Source organism: Prionailurus viverrinus, chromosome D1 (assembly GCF_022837055.1).
Source record: "Prionailurus viverrinus isolate Anna chromosome D1, UM_Priviv_1.0, whole genome shotgun sequence".
NCBI classification, from domain to species: Eukaryota; Metazoa; Chordata; class Mammalia; order Carnivora; family Felidae; genus Prionailurus; species Prionailurus viverrinus.
This window is the reverse complement of record NC_062570.1, coordinates 25,223,165-25,228,837: the sequence shown is the minus strand read 5'-3', so window position 1 is coordinate 25,228,837 and position 5,673 is coordinate 25,223,165.

Here is a 5,673-nt window from a genome sequence, read left to right as displayed (position 1 = left end):
GCAGCAAAGTCACTTAGTTAACAGTTCGCCACCATGCTTGATTACAATGTGGAAGACTGAATTCTGTTAAGATGGTATTAATCATATCAGTGTGACGTCACTAAGCTTAATGCTGCTGTTTACGATTTTTTTTGTTGTTGTTTTGTCTTTTTAAGCCAATCTATGCTATAAATTCTCCTAGGTAATTTTTGACCTCCTAAAATTCATTCAGGTTATCTGGAAGATGGCGTGGGGCTTTTGGCCAGCTGAATTCAACATCAATGGACAGCTACCACTGAACCCTTCCAAAATCATAGGTTAAGGGATTATGGTTGGTTTTGTTTTTTCACTCCTCAGTATACAACAGAAATGATAGATGTTTGTTGTTGTTGTTGCGTGAAGTAACACGGGTATACAGAAGAAGAACTTAAATATCTGGTCTTGACTCAGAGGCCTCACAGATTGCTAAATAAAAGGAGAACAGATGAAGCTTCATCTGATGCTTCATAGGTAGCATTTTTATTTATAGCACTAATGTACATTTTGAAACTTTCCTTCCGGGGTGGGGGTTAAGGGGAAATCGATGGGGTAGGTGTGAAGGGGGAGATGAAAGTTTTAATTAAAAACAAAAAGTGTGGGGAAAGGAAATTATTTTGCCGAAATACATTTCATTTGATCTGGGTGTCTGGGGACCACATTACTAAATTATTTGTTAAGCTGCAGCTGAATTGCTCAAGTGATACACCATGTATGGACTACATTGGGCCCCAGCTGCCAGTTGCACTCATAAAGTACAACGCTGTCCCCGACGTAGGAGGTACGTTACCTTCTCCTTATTTGTATTTTTACCATACACGTTGATATTTGAAATGTTATGTACTGGAAGACCACGTACATTTCTAAAATGGATTAGATTTTATGCAACCTTTTTTTTTAATTGATAGCAATTAAAAAATTTTTAACTACCCCCCCCCAAAAAAACCCCAAGAACACAAAAAAGAAAGAAACACCTACACTGATAGGCTGGATTGTGAAATCTGTTTTTAATTCTGCCAAATTTTAGAGTTAACTCCATTTTTTAAAAATCCCTAATGTAGTTTTATTGCAAAGGGAATATTATTAAAAAAAAAATTTTAATGTTTAATTTTTGAGAGAGAGAAAGAGGGAGAATGTGAGCAGGGGAGGGGCAGAGAGAGAGGGAGACACAGAATCTGAAGCAGGCTCCAGGCTCTGAGCTGTCAACACAGAGCTCGACGCGGGGCTCGAACTCACAGACCGTGAGATCATGACCTGAGCCAAAGTCAGACCCTTAACTGACTGAGCCACCCAGGTGCCCCAAAGGGAATATTATTTAACTGAACACCCATTCTTTATACTACTTATGATGAGGTTAGTCATATGTGTTAACGTGGCTAGAAGATATACCCAGCTATTTAATCAAACACTAATCTGGGTGTTGCTGTGAAGAAATTTTGTAAATATGGTTAACATCTACAGTCAACCTCTAGTAAAGATTAACCTTGATAATATGGGTGGGTCTTATCCAATCAATTGGAAGCCTTAAGTACAAAAACTGAGGTTTCTCAGGGAAGGAATTCTGCCTCAAGGCCACAGCATCAAATCCTACATGCTTTTCTAGGCTTCCAGCCTGACCTACAAATTTCAGTCTTGCCAGCCTCCACAACTGTGTGATGAGCCAATCGCTTAAATAGACAGATAAGGGTGTGTGTGCCTCTGCATGCGTGTGTGGGTGTGCGTGTGTGTGTGTGTGCTCTTGGTACTGCTTCTCTGGAGAATGCTGACTGATACGTAGTTTTCTTACATCCACTACTGAAATGCCTGCCTTTAAGGAGTAGATGTTGCTAATTTGATCACCTTCCAGAACCAAATTTAGGTCAAATTCACTATCGCCTAGGGCACCTGAGTACCTCATTCACCTGAGCTGACATTTTGTGGGATTAAGGCCCGTATCTGGGCTCCGTGCTGACAGTGGGGAGCCTGCTTGAGATTCTCTTTCTGCCCCTCCCCACTGTGCACACTCTTTCCCTTTCAAAATAAATAAATAAGCTTTTTTTAAAAAAAAATCACTATTGCCTTAAATAGTGTAGAGTGCAGGCGTAGCCCTCTCCTGCTTATATATATATATATATATATTTTGTGCCAAACTGTTATATATTTAAGCATTTCATGTTCATTTGTCTTCCCATGGGCCACATGATTGTAATTACTCCAGATGGCCTAATTCAAGAGTTTCATAGATTCAGTAAATGTCAGATGTAGACAAGATCTTAGAAATCATCTAATCCAAATTTCTACTTAATAGATAAGGAAGATAAATAGTAAAATGATTGTTAATGTTAAAACTGGGCTAAGCAGTCATGTTTTCTCAAGACTGCTATACCATTCCACTCTGTTATTGGTTCTTAATGCCAATAGTCTCCTCCCTGCCCCAGCCCTTGAAAATTGTCTGATTCAGCTACCATGGGGTAAGCCAAACTAGCTCTTGGGATGAAGACAGATGATTATGGAAGCAACCATGGAGAAAGGAAGTTGTTACATTTTGTTCTGGAACCCTACCATGCACAAAGGCATCCAGGTCTTCCAAAGCTAAGGTGACCAGCCACATCCTCTGATTTTTGCAGGCCTTGAGGAACTCTGGCACAATCAAAACTAACATGTTCCGGGGCGCCTGGGTGGCGCGGTCGGTTAAGCGTCCGACTTCAGCCAGGTCACAATCTCGCGGTCCGTGAGTTCGAGCCCCGCGTCAGGCTCTGGGCTGATGGCTCAGAGCCTGGAGCCTGTTTCCGATTCTGTGTCTCCCTCTCTCTCTGCCCCTCCCCCGTTCATGCTCTGTCTCTCTCTGTCCCAAAAATAAATAAACGTTGAAAAAAAAAACAAAAAAAAACCTAACATGTTCCAATTGAATTCACATATGGTTCAAATATGCAACTTTCTCTGTTCAAAACACACACACACACACACACACACACACACACACAGCATTCAAGGAACAGAAACAAATTTGTTTCCAACAAGGAACAGTAGAATTGTTTCCCCTGTAAACGTAGTTTTATTTTCGAAATCAAGCCCATAGAGATTAATGGACAGATTCTGAGACTTGGTGCAAGGGAAGCGAAACATGATGTTTCAGACTTGGTGCTGAATTGGGCCATCGGCTTTCTTCTGGAAAATGTGATCCTTCATTGTGCATAGTTGTATTCTTTTAGCTGCCACTGGACACCTTTGTGTTGCGGCGGTGGGGGGGGGGGAGTGGGTACTTTGTATTGGGGTAGTGAATTTGGGTTATGAAGCGAATATATACACATATTCTTAGTGCTTAAAAAGAGATTGAAATGCAGTACTACAGATCTTACCAAATTTTCTTACAAAGATAAAAAATATTCGTGTATTCTTGAGTTTTAATCACACCAGGTTTCATGCCTAAGTCTTTTACTCCAAATTTTCCACCCACGATTCTTAGAATAAACATGTAGAGCATTCTATGTCTATAAAAGATTTACAGACCCAGCACCTCAGTGGACTTCACCGTCACATCTATGAAGCAGGTTGGACAGCAACTGGGAGATGGAAGGCAGTAAAGACAGCAGTAAAGAGTTTTGTCATTTCCCAATACCAAATGACTAGAACTCAGCAGACATGGGTCTCACTCTAAATTTTCTGATTCAAAATTTCATGTCTTTCCACTATAGAGTTTTGGCCACATGAGTGCGAAAACAAAATATTAGGTTAAACAGCACCTTTTCCTTGCTATTTGTGGTTCAGGAAAGATTAGCTGTCCTGAATTTTAATTTTCAAGGTCTAAAGAATTCGAATAATGTTTTATTTTTATATCCTTGGAATGAATGTCTACCATAAATGTTGGGCTCTTGACCCAGTATTATGAATAGCGACTACAAAATTCAAGTGCTTACATGATTTGCGCTGGTGTGCTGGCACTCACCCATGACTCACAGCTCTCAGTCAGCAGTGCTAAATCTCCCCAGTCCCACCTCTCAGCTGGGGAGTTCCCAGGGTGAATGGGCTTCGGAGCCAAATTGTTCCCTGAGTTAGCTTTGAGGGTGATTCATTGCTCTGGTGTGAAGCTTGAGTACCAGCCAGTGTGTAGATGCAGTCTATCTGGCACCCAGGTCAACAGAAAACGCAACACTGATTAATCCCCTAGCTCACCTCCCTACATGAATGCAACAGAATCAGCAAGCTTCCAATACACAATAGTTTGAATTGTATTTCCAAGTTAGTCATTAGTCATCTACCTGGGACTTCTGAAGGACAGTGTTGGGAAGGCATGTCAGCTGCTTATCACTGTTGGCTTATGTTGGCAGGAAGGTTAATCTTTACTCAGAAAGTATAGCCTGTTAGTCAGGACACCCTTCTTGCACTTATGCTATAACTGGTCCCAAAGAAATTTGTTTTATATCCTCTATCATGATGAGGGTCCATGTTTTTCTCAAATTTGAGCCCTTTATTCTTTTCCAAACTGTGAAAATAAGCTTCCTTCTCTTAAGGAAAAAAAAAATCACAGGAAAAAAAATGGCTCTAAGTCTTCTTGGAAATCAAGCAGCAGTTAAGAAACACTACTCGCTTGTACTACTGTAAGTGTAGATGGATCAACATCATATGGATGAAATTTCCTTGCAAATAAATAAGGGCTCACTAATGAAGAGCTGAGTTTGCATTTTGCCAAAACTATAGCAACTTAGGAATCACGTGTCGTCTTTCTCGAATGAGATGGATCTATACCATTCCATAGTTGAAAGTAAAATGGATCAGAAAGAAAAAAAATGTTTCAGTACATCTTGACGGGGCATTCTGAAATATTTTTAAAAATCTGACCAGTTACTGACTTTGATTACGGTTAAAAATTGGCAAATGCTGTGATTTTTAAAACCTGTCTCAACAAATACAATTTGGTTGATAAAAAATTGCTGCCAACAGGTACAACAAAAGGTGCTCAAAATTATTAATTATCAGGGAAATGGAAATCAAATCCAAAAGGAGGTAGCACCTCACACTGGTTAGAAAGGTCATCATCAACAAAAAGAGATAACAAATGCTGCTAAAGGTGTGGAGAAAAGAGAACTCTCACACACCCTTGATGGGTATGTGAACTGATATAGTCACTAAGGAAAGCAGAATGGAGGTTTCTCAAAAAATTACAATATAACTAGCATACGGTCCAGCAATTCCACTTCTGCGAATAGATCTAAAGGCAACAAAAACAATATGGAGAAGAGATACCTGCATCTCTGTGTTCATAGCTGCATTATTTGCAATAGCTAAAACATGGATACAACCTAAATGTCCATCAGTGCAAAAACGGTTAAACAAATTGTGGTATACATATATACAATGGAATATCATTCAGCCATAAAAAAAGAAAAATATCTTTCCATTTGTGATGACATGGACAGAACTTGATGGCGTTATGCTAAGTGAAACAAGTCAGAGAAAAACAAACACTGTATGATCTCACTTTCATGTTGAGTTTAAAAAATAAAAATAAAAAATAAATTCACTGAAAAAGAGATCAGATTTGTAGTTATCAGAGGTGGTGGGTAGGGGAAGAGGGAATTGGAGGAAGATGGTCAAAAGGTACAAACTTCCAGTTCTGAGATACATAAGTTCTTGGGATGTCATGTACAACATGATGACTATAGTTTACATTGCTGTTTG